Here is a 17,764-nt window from a genome sequence, read left to right as displayed (position 1 = left end):
CGCCCAGTTCCCCACGCCACCCCCCCACCCCCGGCAAGTAGTCGTGCCTGGGAGAAATAAGCTGTAGCCACGTCCCCTATACCCCCGCTTTTAACGGGATACGGTTCAGCCCCGGGTTGATGCGCTGTGGGACAGCGTGAACGGAGTGGGAGGGATGGAGAAAGCTGATACACGCTGAAGAAAGCAAACAATCCCACAAACGCGGGGGGGTGTGGGGCGGGAAAGAAAGAGCGAAAAAACTTCCCAATCCTCCAACATCAGAAGACCGAGGCACTTTAAAACTGCACGTAAAGTGGACGTGAAGCGAAGGGGTTTCTTTCTTTCCCAGGGAGCGGGATCGTTCCTAATCTCGCTAGTCCCCTGAAAAATAAAATAAAAAAATAAATTGAAAAAAAAAAACACAAAACCAAACAGACGCGGCTGCTAAAACTGCTGGCTCCTAAAAAGAGTAGATAGAGCAGAGAGAGCCTGGGGCGGGGGAGAAGGGTTGCAAAGTCTTTCCTAAAACCATAAGGGACGCTCAAAACCCTGAAATAATTGCCAAACCAGTGGGTGCGAGAGTTCAGTTAAAATAGTTGTTTAAATGCAATCGCACTGGCAAGGCAACCATCGGAATATTTCGAGGAAGAAGAAACGACCTTGGTTTGGGAAAGAAGAAAAAAAAATCCTTTGAAGCAACACATCCCTTTTGCTCTACGGAGGGCTGCAGCTCGAAGCGCAGGATTGCAGTGGCGACCGTCTGTTCGCTGCTTATCACCTTAAATCTCCCTTCGGTTAAAAGCTTTCCCTGTGTTCATTTGGGTAAATAGAAGAAAGATGGAAGGAGAGGCATTCAACAACTCCTCTGGGTGTCCAGGCGTCTACGAGCAGCAGAGACGTATCCACGTAGTCTCAAATGTTCTTTTGATTGTCTTGTTTGCCGAAGCGACCCCGTTGTTAAACAAACATGAACGCAAGTCATTTAGTGAAGGTATGGATTAGAAAAAAAAAAAAAAAAAGGAAAAAAATAAGAAAGGGAAAAAAAACCCCACCCTCCCCGCCCCCGTCATGTTGTAAAGCGATCGCTTCTATGGGGGAAGGTGACACTAAATTTTCAAAAATCTTCCCTGTGTGTTACTGCCATCAGGTGTAAAGTGGTTTTGGGGAAGAAAAAACAAAACACATCTTTCTTCTGTTTTTCATTTGAGTTAATTCTCTTGCTGAACGGCACTGACGTCTCTTGGAGGGTATATAGACATATGGACAACAACTGGACTAACAATGTCAGGTAGCTCACGAGTTATTTGTCAACATGAGCCGCAGAGAATGTCTTTTATAACACCCTTGGTTTGGGAAAAATAAATAAATCACTAGGATACACTTCGGCTAATTTATACCAGGGAACACGAGCATCCACCTTACCAACCCCACACAGCCCCAGCGAGGACAGCGGCTCACCGAGCTTTCCCGCTGTACCGGCACTCGGTTTCTTCCCCGCAGCAGCAGCCCGGGTCGGTGTCACCCACCACTCCGGTTCACATCGTGGCGGGAGACCCGTGGGCTACGACCCGATGAGCCTATATGTCGATTTTTAATGTATTAATGTTACAGTAGATAAAAGTACAAGATGTGAAAGGACCAGCGTACGAGAGGTGATTATTGCGCTTTACAAGTTACACCAACCGCGGACAAAGTCACCACGACACCGAATTGCTAGTGCGGGATCAGTGCGCTGGGGACATTTCCCAGCAGATTTCCAGAGGCAGTTCCCGACTGATGGCAGAATTTGGCCGTTTCAGAGACATCAGCCTTGTTTTTCTTCGCCAAAATGCGAGGCTTCTGACAGCGGAGATGAGAGCTAGCACTGCCCTTTTCCAGCTATACAGAGAAAACCACCTCATAGCAGCTAAATTCGTGGTCTTCAAACCAGCCGTGAGCCCGATGTCACTCGCGGGGGGCTCAGAGATGCTATCGCCGAGCCCCGATGCAGCTCCTCGGTCCCAGAGGGGAGTACACGGTGGTGTTAGATAAGTAAAATGAACGCACCACCACGGGATGACCCTACCTCGGCGTACCAGCCGTCGGAGCGGAGTTTAGAGCAGCGAGCGCTCTGACTGAGCGGAGGGAACACCTGCAAGTGGAGGGGCTGAGCCCCGGGGGGTGCGGGGGTCGCACGACGGCTCCGGCCCCCGCCGTCCTGGCCCCCTCCCCGCCGCGTCCCGCTGCCCGGAGCGGCTCGGCGGCGGGGTCGTGCTGCCGGTACCGCGGGTCGGGGCACCGAGGGAGGGGGCCGGGAGAGACCTCCGGCTGCCTGAAGCACGTAGATAGATGTGCTCAGTTCAGATGCATTTATTCTCGGGCGAGAATATTCTGGAAAACAGATAATAGTGAAAAACTGAATAAATAGGTACTGCAGCGCGATCTGATTTTAAAAGAGGCATAATAAAATGGGATATACGAAGAAACGCTGGGTGAAAACAAAGCGTTTCACAGACAGGTTGCCAAGTGAAATACTTGTGAAGCTAGGCATATATTGCAGCATGTGTGTGTGCGTGCGGGGAAAGAGGGAGAGAGAGGTGAGAGAACTGTACAAATCAAAGCGCGGGGGGGAAGAAAGAAAAATCCTACTGGGTCACTCTCCTATAGGACACGTCTGATCCCGTTTCTTCTCCAGCACATTCTGGCGTATTCTGATATATTTGCTGGTTTATGAATTTGGATGTGTTTACTACCCCTCCCTCTCCCCCCTGAAGTATAAGGTGACCATTTCTCATGCAGAGAGAAAAATCATTCCAAGCGTATGACATCGTTTATATACTGCTTTCCTGATAGCGTTTTAAAAAGTATTAGCGAATTAACCATGCGGCTCACTCTCACGACTGCGTAAAAAAAAAAAAAACCCAACAAAAAACCCCATCGGCCTGGTATAAGTAATGGCCAGATTCTGACACACCAAACCTCCCTCTGCCTTGTACCGGCGAGAAGGCAGGATCCGGCCTGCTCCGGCCCCGCGGGGCTGAGTGACACCCACCACCACCCGTCGCGGAGCCTGCGTGTCCCCCGCCCCAGGTGCGCGGCCCCGGGGCCGCCTGTGCGATTTTTTTGAAGAGATCGGTAACTTCAGACACACGCACTTGGGTACCCTGGTGAATTGGAGTGTGATGTGAATTTCCATCCGTGCCGTAATCAAGGCTTTATTGACATAAATATACACGGCAAATGCTCTTTGAGACCATTCAGAAGCAATTAATAGGTTTTAACTGATCTAGATCTTAACCTCCAAGATTCAAGCCATGCTCTAGGTACTTTATTCCTGCTCTTTTGCTAATGTTATTAGGATGTTCAGGGGAGCAGGACAACGAGAAAGCCGATTCTCTGAGAAAACACAGGCAATAGTTAACAGATCCTTGGATACCAGCTCTCAGATACAAGCAGTTCCGAAAGCATCTCGTAAAAATAATGACAGAAACACTACAAAAATTAGAGAACCCGACCACCGGCAAGACTGTTAGTTATTTTCGGTGACTCTTTTAAACGATTTTTGGAGATACAGCCGTAGTTTCTTTTAAGCGATGCTTTGCGGGCCACTTCTCTTGATCAGGCGTTCCTTTCAATTTTATCGTTTATTGTTTATTGAAATGTAACGAGATGATTTATATTCATTTTTTTCCAGTGGAGTCAAAGGATGCTCCTTTTAGCCCTTATCTTACTGAATACACTCTTGCTAACGATCGGAAGCCAAGCTATCTTACTGTTACGTGGAGCAACAAAAGAAAACATACACTCAATAAAAAGAAACAGGGGAAGAAAAGATGTGTACTTTATGGTCAGTAACAGCCTTGGGCACATGTTTCTTGCCTTCTGCATTTCCAAAGCAGCCTGGTATACTGAACGTCTGAACCGAGCTGAAATACCCTTTTAAGGGATGAGAAGTTCGGGAAGGACACGGGACTGGAATCGAACTTCGAAGAAATTACAAACTTTTAAAAGTACTTCCCGCCCTCCCTATGTCTTCACAGACGTCTTGCTGTGCTCCGATTCTCCCTTCTGCGCAATTATTTCTCCCTCCTGCCTCCGGACGGTACCAGCGGCCCGGGGCGCGTGAGTGCTCCGCTCCCAGCTCCCCCCTCACCTGCGCGGGTCTCCCCCAGCTACAGGCCTGCCCGGCGGCGGGGAGACGGCTCCGGGATCCACGCCCGGCGCCCTCGCTGCCTCCCCCGGGAGCTGCCGCACCCAACCCCGCCGTACGGCGCCCACCCCCGCGCGGGGCGCGCTCCCCTGATGTTGGTCGCCGCGGCGCTATTTCCCTCTCCCTCCTCCTGGCGGAGGACCCCAGCGCCGATGGCGGCAGCGGCTCCCGGGGTCGCAGCCAGCCGGGCGCCCCGGGGCTCTGCCGCCTCACCCTCACTGCTCTACTCCGTGGGAGGCCAGAGCTGGGCTGCCGCTGCGGGCCCGCCCGCCCCGCCGAGACCCCGGAGCATTTCGGGGAAGGCTTCCTAGGGGCCGCGGACTTTGCTCGGCTGCGGGGTTTCCGCCGGGCGCTGCGGTGCCCCGGCAGCAGCGAGCCGCGAGCCGCGCACCACCTCCCGCAGCCGGCGCCAGCGGCCGCTGGAACCGCAGCGCCCCACGCGCCGCGCCGGTCCCCGGCATGAGCGCGCCTCTGCGCGCCAGCGCGGGAAACGGCCCCTGACAGCGCGCCCCGCCCCCACCCCCGCCCCGCAGCACCGCCCCCCTGGACAGACGGACACACGTCGCGCGGTGCCGCTGTCCCGATTAGCCGCCCTTCACCTGCAGCGCGGCCCCGTGCGGGGTAACGAAGCGGCGAGAGGGATCCCCACGACGCTGGCCGCTTGGTGCTCGGCCCCTGCGCCCCATGTACTTTCCTGCCGGATATCGGAGCTGCACTCCTCGCCCCTAAGCAAGAGGTGGGGGCTGAGGTTTGCGAGAGGTGATGGGGAGGAAATGTCCCCTTTTTGTTACTTTATTCGCTTCGGCTCGTGAGATTGGGTTTTGCTGTCCCTGTCCCAAACCGAGGGGAGCACGAGTGTCCATGCGGGGCCTTTGCCCCGGGACACGCTGGCTGCAAGGCACCTCATGGCGGGGAGAACCTTTTCGGGAAGGTGGTGTCCTCCGAGCCTCAGGTACAGCGTGCGATCTGCACTGCATCAGGCTTCCTCCGGCCCCTCGGTATCACTTAAAATCTTCTTTCCCAGGGCCTGGCTTTCATTAGCAAAGAAGTTATTTCATTAGTTGGGGGAAAATCTGTCAGCAGAAGCCTGTTTAAATTTCAGCACCCCAAAGAATAATGCTTAAAATAGTGGGATCCATTCCACACTCTGTTCTTACTATCAACCTGATAATTAAGAGGTCACAAATGAATGTATCACTGCTTTGTTTCAGTGTAGGAAAGCAGCTTAACCCATCTCGAGGATACACCTTGCTTCGAAATAACACATGCAATTTCAACTGAAATGCATAGCAAGAGGAACCACCCCTCTCTGCTGCACTGAAACTCAACCTTCAGCCTCCCATCACCTCAGAGTAGGCTTGATCAGACCAAGAAGGAGGGACACAGGGTGTGAGGCTGCCTGACAGCTCCGGAGCTGCTGCCTGTTGCACTTAATGTGTATCATAATCATCACGATGCCCCTAGTTTTGTTGTAAGACAAGGTGGGAAGCGTTCCCTGTGTCGACTTTACTAGGAGCTTTACTTGTTTTAGTCTCATACCTGTTTGTGGTTACAAGTCTAATTAAGTTTATGAGCATTGCTCCCCAAACATTGCACATTAAGCTGAGATCAACCCTGCTATCACTTAAGAGTTTCTGAATTATGTGGGTGCTCTGCAAGCCTGTTGCTACTCTCCTCTGCATTCCCTACGAGGCCTTACTGTGTTCTTATAGGGACCGTATTGCAACTGCAGTACGAACCGAGTTTGTAACTGTTTTCTTCAGAAATGATGCAGAGGAGATGATGTCTCCTAGGAAAACACCATGGGATCAATTGCTTACGTTGGAAGGGGGCACAGGGAAACAGCATCAGACTTGTAAGCCTGAATCCAGCTTTAACCTGTTTCAGACTATGCTAAATCTGTTGCTGAGGGGTGAGGGTGTTTCCCAAGGCTTGGCATATGCCAGCGATTAGTTTTTTTTTATTTAGGTTTTGCCTCACTTTTGAAATGTTTTGTCTAAACCCTGGATTCTATTATTCACTGATGGTGGGACTCCCTTTACATAATGCAATGGCTGGTTGTAACCAGCTGAAGCCAGAGCCTATTAAAAGGACAGTTTCCCTGCAGTGCCTCTCCTGAGGAGTGTCCACTACTTGCAGCTGGAGGGAGGAAGCTCCAGGGCTTGCTTGCTCTGTGTAATTCCTCTCAGATTTAGCTGGTAGACGATCAAGGAATTGTAATTTCTTTGGTCTGGCAATAGCCTGGTGATGTTAATGCCACATTTTTGAAATGTGCTAAAAACTTAGGATGTAGTAGAGTCTGGTTTTAATTTTGGCTTTAGCACAAAATGCTCCTGGTGCATGGCTCATCCCAGTCACTTGTCAGAGCCACCATACTGGGGAGAGAGGAGAAGACTGTGGGTGTCAGGTTCTTGTGTGCACTAATAAGCCTTAATTGCCCTGACCAGCCTCACCTGTCAGCTCCTCCACACTGTTTGCCCTCAGCACTTACCTGCACCAGGCTAGGGGGGTTCCTGGCTGCAGCAGTCATGTCTCTATCTGGCAAGAGACCCTGGTGATCTGGACCCTGACCCACAGACTGACTTCTCAGCTTAACCTCAGGCTTGCCTTGCCACTATGAACATGCCTGGTGACCTGGGCTCTGGTCTGAGCCTGGCTGCCATCCTCACACCAGTGCTGCTCTCTTTGCTCAGGTAATTTGGGGTGGGCCCTGGCTAGTGAGGCCCCTGCCCTGCCGGCCTTGCTGTTACACTTGGCTTGTGGCTCCCTGTCCTATCCCAACAGCCCAGCCCTTGTCGTTTGCTGATGCTGGGCTGCTTCTGTTCGTTGTAGGGCTCCAATGACCCTTCTGCTTTCCCTCCAAGGCAAAGGACTTTCTCTCTCTAGCCTGCTTGTCTATGCGCTTTTGCTTTTTGCTTTGTCCCAGAAGCTGTTGCACTCCGGGGGATTTCTGAGAGGTACCACGAACCTCTGCATGGGTGCAGGGGTCTACCTGCAGTTACGGGACCTTAGAAAACACAGGGCTGGAGAGGGAAGGGTGTTGTATGGCATAGAACTTCCTCTGATTTCCTGGCAGGGGGAAAACCTTTGAGTTCAAGAGACATATATTGGTCAGAAGTTTGATAAGATGGTGGGCTCACCTAAGCTTGTGTGTACTACAACTGCTAAAGGGTGGGAGAGGAATGAATTAGAAAGCCTCAGATTCCCTGCACCCAAATCTTGTTTGCTGCTTCTCCACATAGGAGGCTTGGGCAGGAAGCTCTGGCTGCCTTGGAGGGCTGGGGGACTCTGCAGGGGCGCAAGAATCTATCTACCCAGATCAGTTTACAAGGCAGGACCATACAATACAAGCTCTTGGAGGCAAGGGCTGTGTTTATCTCCATACAGTGTTGATCACAATAGGATCCTATTTCTGTTTAGGGCTTCCAGATGCAATGCTAGTCAATGTCTATAATAAACAATAATATTAATAATAAGTATTAACATGCCAAGCTGCAAATCACTGACATAGTTTTCTAATATTGCTGGTTACTTTCCAGTATTGTCCTCCAGTCTTACTGCAGTACATTGTATACAAAAGAATTGAAACCAAATAATTGGTGTGTCAAGAGTTTGAAGGCATGATCGCATTTTTTCTTCTGAAATCCTTCTATTGAAACTGACATCACAACAAGTGAGTTCATTTGCGTAATAAACCCAGTGTCCGGCATGTACACACTGTTCTATATACCAGGACATTAGTAATTAGGCTGGTAACCAGGCTGCTATTGCATAGAATAACTTGGGTGAAAACATTAAAAGTTAAGCATAATAGGAGAATAATGTAGCCAAAATGTAAACAGGAGACATCAGATATGACATTTATTTTTACTCACGGGAAGACAGAGGAAAAGAAAACTTTAGCTATAATTTGCTTTTCCTGTTTTACTGAATCTGTAAAAAGTATTCTATAAATTCATTCTTCTGACCACAGTAATGTAGCTTTACATTTGAAAAGAAATACAGCTTTAAATTTAGATTTTAATTTCATGTGTCATTGTAGACGTAGTACAAACTTTATCCTAAAATAACATTTCTTTTATAGCCAGCTCCTTTTGTGCTACTGAAAGAAATAATAATGAGAAAGTATTCCAGCAGGAGGAGCTGGTTTAGAAGCAAATGGATTCCATGGCAACTCCTGACTCTACATGACACCTAATAACTAGCATTTATGTTGGAAATTGTCTGTGTTATCTTGTACCCCAGACCTGGTCTTTTTATAGGGTTTCCCCTCATTTTAAAGCTTCTTTTTTTTTTTTTTTTTTTTTTTTATAAATATAGATCCAAGAATTAGCATAAAGTGAAATGAGTTTGTCTTAAATTCAGGAATGAAATATTTGTTGAGAAATGTATTGATCTGTCAAGGAAAGAGTTCCATAGGATCAGAACATTGAAACAGCGTAACTTTTAACGTCATGAGATATCCATATTCAACAGTTGGAAACATAACACAAGAATATCCAACTGAATCAGACCGGTATCTTGGTTCTCACAGTGCTGAATGCATCAGGGAATCTTGTAATGGGCAGCTGGAGAATAACCCCGTGCTATGGGTGTCCTGTCTGCAGTCAGTCAGTTTGACTGATTTATGATCTGAAGAATGTGGATTTATATCCTCCTGTTCCATGATCCAATCTAGTGCATGTGTGGGGCCTGACAACTGTTGCTGTTTGAGTGTGGAATATTTAAACTTGCTATTTTATACCTAAATTGAAAGGAATCTGTTCTTAAACTGTCACGTGGCACGCAACCTTTGCCCAAGACACAGAATCACAGAATGTTAGGGATTGGAAGGGACCTCAAAAGATCATCTAGTCCAATCCCCCTGCTGGAGCAGGAACACCAAGATGACGCTACACAGGAATGTGTCCAGGCAGGTTTTGAATGTCTCCAGAGTAGGAGACTCCACAACCCCCCTGGGCAGCCTGTTCCAGTGCTCTGTCACCCTCACTGAGAAGAAATTTCTTCTCAAATTTAAGTGGAACCTCTTGTGTTCCAGTTTGAACCCATTACCCCTTGTCCTATCATTGGTTGTCACCAAGAAGAGTCTGGCTCCATCCTCATGACACTCACCCTTTATATATTTGTAAACATTCATAAGGTCACCCCTCAGTCTCCTCTTCTCCAGGCTAAAGAGACCCAGCTCCCTCAGCCTTTCCTCATAAGGCAGATGTTCCACTCCCTTCATCATCTTTGTTGCCCTACGCTGGACTCTCTCCAGCAGTTCCCTGTCCTTCTGGAACTGAGGGGCCCAGAACTGGACACAATATTCCAGGTGTGGTCTCACCAGGGCAGAGCAGAGGGGAAGGGGAACCTCTCTCGACCTACTAACCACCCCCCTTCTAGTACACCCCAGGATGCCATTGGCCTTCTTGGCCACAGGGGCACAGTGCTGGCTCATGGTCATCCTGCTGTCCACCAGGACTCCCAGGTCCCTTTCCCCTACACTGCTCTCTAATAGGTTGTTCCCCAATTTATACTGGAACCTGGGGTTGTTCCTACCCAGATGCAAGACTCTACACGTGCCCTTGTTATATTTCATTAAATTTTTCCCTGCCCAAGTCTCCAGCCTGTCCAGGTCTTGCTGGATGGCAGCACAGCCACTCCTTCCAGCTTGGTGTCATCAGCAAACTTGCTGATAGTACACTCTGTTCCCTCATCCAAATCACTGATGAATATATTGAATAATACCGGCCCCAGTACTGCCCCTTGAGGCACTCCACTAGATACAGGCCTCCAACTGGACTCCACGCCATTGACCACAACTCTCTGACTTCTTTCCTTCAGCCAGTTCACAGTCCACCTCACTACCTGATTGTCCAGACCACACTTCCTCAGTTTAGCTGTAAGGATGCTGTGGGAGACTGTGTCAAATGCTTTACTGAGGTCAAGGTAGACCACATCCACCACTGCTCTGCCATCATCTGTCCATCTCGTTATGTCCTCATAAAAGGTTATGAGGTTGGTCAAGCATGATTTCCCCTTGGTGAAGCCATGCTGACTGCCCCTAATGACCCTCTTATCCTTGATATACCTTGAGATGGTGCCAAGGATAAGTTGTTCCACCACCTTTCCAGGGATGGAGGTGAGCCTGACCGCTCTGTAGTTACCTGGGTCCTCTTCCTTGCCCTTTTTGAAGACCGGAGTGACATTTGCTTTCCTCCAGTCCTAGGCACCTCTCCCATTTCCCAAGACTTGGAAAAGATGATGGAGAGTGGTCTAGCAATGACCTCAGCCAGCTCCCTCAGCACCCACAGGTGCATTCCATCCAGACCCATGGATTTACAGGTGTCCACATTGCTTAATGGCTCCCTAACCCAGTCCTCATCAACTGAGGCAAACTCCTCCATTGTCCTGACTTCCTCTGGGGCCTCAGCGGTACGGGGCTCCACAGGACAGCCTCCGGCAGAGCAGACAGAGACAAAGAAGGCATTCAGTAATTCTGCCTTCTCTGTATCTTCTGTCACCAGGGCATCCACCTCGTTAATCAGAGGGCCTACATTGCCTCTGGTGTTAGTGTTATCTGCCATGTATTTGAAAAAGCTCTTTCTGTTGCCTTTGACCCCTCTTGCTAAGGAGGCCTTAGCTTTCCTAGCTTTCCTAGTTGCCTCCTTACATCCTCTGACAACAGCCTTATATTCTTCCCAAGTGGCCAGCCCGTCCTTCCATGATCTATAAACTCTCCTCTTCCACTTGAGACAGTTTCAATAGTACTTCGTGAACAGCAGAGCATTAGCTGAAATCAACCCTGGAGATGAAGGTTTCTGTAGACATTTTGTGATCTGGCTGGTTTCTCAATCAGGTGGTGTTTACTTGGTTGCTTGAGGGACTCAGACTGTAGAAGAGCGTAGTCTGGACTAGGAAAAAAACCCAAACAAATGTGTTTCCTGTGGTCAGATGAAAGCTGATTTAGGTTTGTGTTGCTCATCTCTCTTCAGTATGAGTGGAACAATGAAGAAGGTGTGGCTGAAGAAAGCTCCTGCTTTTGTGATTGTTTGGCTGGGGAGAAGTGCAATCGCAGACAGTGTTATAAGGTGCAAGTGAATGGTGGCCAAAATGAGAAGATAGAAGAAGCTAGAGCAGTGTAATCTTAGCGCTAGGTGTTACCAATAGCAAAATACATATTGATACCTCTTGAAGATGCCTCCATTTAACTTTTTGCTCAAGGGAAGAAGTGTTTTTTTTCTTTTCCTGTCCATGCTGACAAGATAGGCCTTGTTTATTATCTGCCATTCAAAACATGGAGTAATCCTGAGCAAAGACACAAAATGGATGGGTAGAAAATGTGAAAATGAAGTTTGGTTTAGCTGACCTCTTGCTGTAGCTCACAATTAGATGCTGATGTGGAGTTCCTTCAGTGGAGAGCCTGATCTGCCACAAAGGTGTTTGTGACTACTGCTTGGGATCAAAACCAAACTTCTGTAAGAAAGATTATAACAAATCACATAACAATGGTGATGGGGGAAATCAGACTTCGAAACAGTTTGAAGATAAAGGCATAAAAATGGAAAAGGCAATAGAAAATACAGAAAGCCCAGAGAAAGGTGCTCTGGGTAGTAGCAGTAGTAAGAAAATAATTTTTAAACTCTTTTAGGTGTATGTGTTTGTTTTTATCTACAAGAGAAAAGAAGGTACAAAACAGAAAAGAGAAAGAAGGGCATAAATAAAATAGAAGCAGTGCTAGACAGACTGGCAAACTGAAATGGAGATGAGTTGAGGGCTAAAATGGAAGAGCAAACGTTATTACAGGAAAGGAAGAAGAACTGAGGAAAACAGAAAGTTCAGACAGGGAATTACTTGATTTATCATTATTCCTATATCTTATTATAGTGCTATTTCTCATAGCCTGAAATTTTGTTATTTGGAGAAGAGATGGCAGAATAGTGTTGCTTTTGTGATCTGAGCTGGACAGGGAATCTTACATGAAAAGTGGCAGATAAAAGAATGAAATAGTGGTTGTGGACAAAGTGGTGATGGTGTCTGTGGTTTTGTTGTTGTTGTTGGTTTTTTTCTTCTTCCTTTTTAATTGCAGGAAAATGAAGAGATGTAAGTAAAGGAATAGAGCAGTGGAAGTTAATTTTAAAGGAGATTGTCTTCTTCAGTTACGCATAAACCTAAAACACAGGCAGGGTTCTGATTCCAATCAGTAATCTCTTTGCTTTTCCAAAAGATTAAAGAGATTTTTCCTCTGAATGTTAGTTTTGGTGAGCTCTCGCCTTCCTTCAGTAATGGTGGCAGCAGTAACTGCTAACTTCAATGGCTTGTTATGTTCATGTTAATAAGTAACATGTTTATGTTACTATAATATTTATATATATATAATTATATATATACACATAACATTCTACCATGAATGTACTTATTCTTCCTTCCCTGAGAAATGTTGACATAACTGACTGTATTTTATTAATATCACATGCTATACTTCCAAGTGTAAGGATACAGGCCAGTTTTTAAGGTGGGCTGCTTGTTCTTAACATCACATTGGTATGATGTAACAGGAGAGCTACAAGCATAGGTGTGTAAAATGCAAAGAAGAGCATTATAAAATGAAGCTTATGCTTTTATAAGCTTATAGCTTATAAAATGAAGAGTATGCACTTATTTAGGGATATAGCTAAGAAAGGATTTTTAAATAGCAAGAATCTCACCCCCAAATGCACCCAGAGTGGAATTCAAGATGTGAGGTGCTGGAATTCCCCTATCTGTTGAATAAAGAAAATCAGGTATCTCAAATGAGACTGGATAACTGCACAGGAAGAGGGAAGCCTAGCACAAAGATGGAACACAGAAATATAACTTATATTTGGTACCTTGCCTGAGGCTACAGGAGAGGTGCTTGTTTGTTCAGGATGCATTACTTGGAACCTTCCCCTGAAAACAGAGGCTTGCTGTCTTTCAGAATGAGATATAGCACTCATGCTCTCTCATTTAAAAATTATCAATCCCGTCTATTCCCATACAAAATTCCCTCCTTCAGTTCTTTCTTCAATTTTCTGACCACATTTTTCCTTAATGTGCCCTAATCACCAGGTAACTGGGAGAGGTATGCTTTTGTGGAAGCTGTGCCATCATACCCAAATAATTTGGTGTAATGGAAGTAGATGACATTGTATAGTAAAAAATAAACACGACTGTTGCCTCACAGCAGCCCCGTCTGTGTGTTTCAAAGCTCTGTCCCTCCTTGGAGATGGGATTCTTATCCTGTTTTTCTCATTAGGGATATTTTTTCATCTAATTTCATCCGATTAGCAATTTTTCATGGTCACAAGTTCTTAGTCTGTTCCTCTAAAGTCAGCGGTTCCTAAGAATTAAATAACTTTAGGACATTACCCGCCCATTCAGTTCAAGAAAATAAAATTTATCCCTGAAATAGAAATGTTATAAAATCTGCAGCTGTTAATCTTTGAGTCCTAGGTCTGAGTGATGGATTAGATAAGACTAATGCTACTGTCTATTCACCAAATCCTTTGAAAGTAATAGCAGAAACTAAATTTGATCTGCTAATAATATATGTTGAGAATGTGTTTCATCCTCCAGTCTCTGAAGCAAAGAGCAATGCATCAACAGAAAAGAAACTTTAGCATATTTTTTAGTCACTTAATGTTGAGTTTTCTTTCCAGGTTCTGTTTCTTTCCCTAGCAGCACCCATATTTCCCAAAAGATTTTCGCTGATTTCATTAAATTAGTACAGCTGTTCACCAAGACTTCCAAACAAATAGGTAGGTACTGCATGATTTTAAAACAAAGAAACAAAGTCTTTGGCATTCTTGTCAGTATCATTTTGGTGAGATTTTCTCTTTTTTATTTAATGTTTACAAATAATAGAATATTCTAGCAATTTGTCTGGACTGCTTCTAAAAAAAAGTTCCTATTTCTTAAAGGTTTTAGTCATTTAAGGTCAGTATCCCTTGACCACCCTGGTGCTGAGATGATTTTGGACAAGGTTCAGTTTAGTTGAGGTGCATTTAAGTTTGGAATAGAAATTTAGGCTTCTGTTCCCAAAGCAGTGCATGAGAGCTTCTCTCTGGTCAGACTCTTTTGCCAGTGAAGGAAGCTGAAGTATGACCTGGAAGGCTGACATACTCACCCCCTACTACAGGACATGTAGGGCAGAAGAGTGAGTGTAAACTTTCATATCCTCTAGTGGAGCTTGGGTGCCTTTGGCAACTTAGGAGTCACAGCGCAATACCCTACAGCTGGCACCAGACTGAGCAGCTCCTACAAACCAGACAGAAAATGAACTAAATGCCTGGTGTCAGTCTTTCTTGGGGTGTTCCTGGTGTTAGAGTATGGAGTAACATTGCAGGTATTTTGATTTCAGCAACAAATGGGAAGAGCTGTTATCACACGATCTGTGACAAATTTTCAGGGAGCTCCAGGTTATATTTGTATGCCAAAGATGATGCACAACACCTGCTTTTCTGTCCCCAAAAAGCTAGATGGCAAAAATCCCACCCAAAACTTTTTCCACACATCCACAACATAAAAATATTTATCTTATGACTTTTATATCGCAACAGTATGATTATGCTTCATTCATCTTGCATAACCTAAATGTTTCTCCTATTCCTAACACATAAGGAATTTGAATGTAATTGCTTTATGTCTCATGGCTTTATGAAGGGACATAATCTTAGAAGATTGGTAGCATTTCTTGGCTCTATAGGGCTGGACTAAATGAATTAATTGGTTAAGTCAATTCATTTTACCATTACAACTACTTTAATGCATAATTTTGTTATGTATTTAAAAAAAATGAGTTGCCAGTCTTTTACCTAGCTATAACTTAAAAAAAACAAACCAAAAACCACATTTGTATATTCGTTTAGAGTAACATGATCTGGATAGTTTAGAGCTTAGATTGATTAATTCTATATATGCTTAGAACAGGTAAGATCAATGAATTTCATCCAGACAGGTGGATGATTTTACTCTGAGCTGCTTTCTCCTAAAGGATGCACAGTCCTCATCCTAAGAAAGTCTTTGTTTCAGCTTAAACTCTTATCTTGGAGTAAAAGCCAGAGTATTTCATTCTCATTTTTCCATTTTTTTGCCCCCAGCTTAGTAGCTGTTTTCCAGTGAAACTCACTGAAAAATTAAGTGTTCTGCAAACTGGATGTCTAAGTCAAGTCTTTAGGGTTACAGTGGTGTTTCCTCATGTTTCCAACCTAAAGCGTCAAACAGCTTTAGGACCAAAAATGTATTCCTGAGTCAGCTGTTATCAGGTCTTGTGGGCTTATGGAAGGAGAATGCACTAAGCAGGTGATGGTTATAGCTGCAAGAAAAAAAATCCACCTGTCGATAAAGTTTGTTCTGTTTTGTCCAAGTTTTAGGTTCATGGCCTGACTATTGATAAAACTGAACAGGGTGAGAAAGCTGTTGCAGTGCTCCTTGGATATGTCACAGGCTGCTGTCATCTGCAGTCTGAGGGCAGAAGTCTTCTACTCTTGCAGTCCAGCCGCAAGTTATTGATATGGAATTCAGTCAAAACAGAAAAAAAAAAAAAGACAGACAATTTGTAGGTGACCATGCCTGTTTATAGTTTACCAACAGAAAGCAAAAATTATCAGCAGAAGTTTCAGAAACTTTACCCGGTTGTGATTTCTTCTGAGTTACTGGGTAGCATTGCAGAAGATGGCACTGCAACTATGTCTTACTGGGTGAAAGCAAAGTGTTAATCATTTATGAATGCATCTTACAGTTTCTAAACCTTGTGAAGATTCAGTAAGCATTTGCCTTCTGATGCCTGTATTATTGTATGTAACTTACGGAGGTGCTGCTTTCCTTAGAAGTGTAGAATATGCGTTTTCCTAATATCTGCAAGGACGAGGCTGAAAGGTGTTGTCAGTGTTTGCATATGGGAGTCAAGTAAAAATGTGTGAAATGCACAAAGGCAGAACTTGACTAGATGAGTATCACACACCTGGATATTTCACTTTGATCAGTTCTGAGCATTTCACTGCCAAGGAGAACTGAGAAATCTCCATATTCCTCTTTTCCTGGATTAGGTCATTCCCTCTTTGAATCGAGTAACTTAGACTTAAAATCTAAAAGTAAACTGGCAGTTTCCTTAATCATACCGCTGTGCTGTGTATTTCACACCTATCTTATTTGCTTAATATATTCTTGGAATAACATTGCATCATATTTTGAGTTTAGCACAGTAGGGCCTTATGTAGTTATTTGTATATGTCAGCTTGCAGGAACCTAGTCATGGACCAGGACTTCCTCTGTGCTATGTGTCATAAGCAGAGAATGAGATTCCCCTAAAAATCCCATCCCAGAAAGCTTAGTCCAAGGATAACGTGAGAGACTGTGTCACTCTGCCAGCAGGTGTGGGGCGGGGGTGGGATGGGACAGGGCAGAGCTGTGCCAGAGATACTGCAAGCTGCTGTGACTGGGGTAAACTGCTAGACATTCATGTAGTCTCTCTTGGTAAAGAGTTGAACTCTCTTATGTTGTGTTTTAGGTAGGACAAAATAGCAAAAAAACCCCTTTAGGGATAAATCTGGTGTTGGTGTGGGTAAACAAAGGAGGCTTTTTTTTTATGGAGATGGCAAAATCTTCTTGGTGTTTTTTCCAGCTCTCCCTTTAGTCATTGCAATAGTTCGAGAAAATAAAGGCTTGATTGCAGAATCTTCACAGCTACAAAGATGATAGTTTATCAGAACTTGATATTACTGTGCTACTACATTGAGTAATTAGTCCCTAATTAGTTGGATTTGCTGAAAAAGACATGATGGGAACTCACCATGTGTTATTGGCATCTGAAACAATTTTATCCTGTTAGCTAGAAGAAAGTACTGCTGTAAAGTACGTAAGCCTAGTTTTCCCACATTAGCACTACATGATAGCAACTGAGTTATTTATATTCCAAGGTGCAAATTTTCTAGTGTGTGAAGAATGCTGTTTATCACATTTATGTAGAGATTTAGATTGCAGTTAGAAAAATACACTGATATTTCTAGACTCCCTTTTCTACTGTTCTTCTTGCCAGTATTTAATAGCATGGCCCTATAACTATTTGTACATAATCATGTTATCAAGACCAAGATTTTTCAAAAATGCCCGATTCACTTCTGCTGTCATTACAATTAGTGGGAATGTCATTCTTGGGAATGATAATATTCAGCACAGAACACTTCTTGGTTTTTATTCCATTGGTTTTCTAGCCTGTGAACAATACTTCTAGCCAATGTCTTTATTTACTTTCCTTTGCCCTAAAATGTTCTTATTTCTATTCTAAAATCTAAAACCACCCGCAGTGGTCACTGATGATATTTTTAATGAGGTCTCCATCTTGTCCTCTCAGCTGTGTGACCTTCGTCATCGTGCAGTGGGATGTTGCCAATTCTGCCGTGTATTGATCTTTCACAAGGAGAGATACAAACCTTCTATTTTGCGTGCACGTTTTTATTGAGAGTTTTGGTAGGACAAGCCTAAGTGGGAGGAAAAAAGTAGCAGTGCCTAATGCATAAGCTTGGTGATGATTTTATGTTCTTTATTTCTGGGGAGAGGAACAGAGAAGGTGGTTGTGATTTTCTAGGAATAGAG

This window comes from Streptopelia decaocto (genome assembly GCF_964273445.1).
Source record: "Streptopelia decaocto genome assembly, chromosome: 3".
Classification (NCBI taxonomy): Eukaryota; Metazoa; Chordata; class Aves; order Columbiformes; family Columbidae; genus Streptopelia; species Streptopelia decaocto.
Note: the sequence above shows the minus strand (reverse complement) of the source record.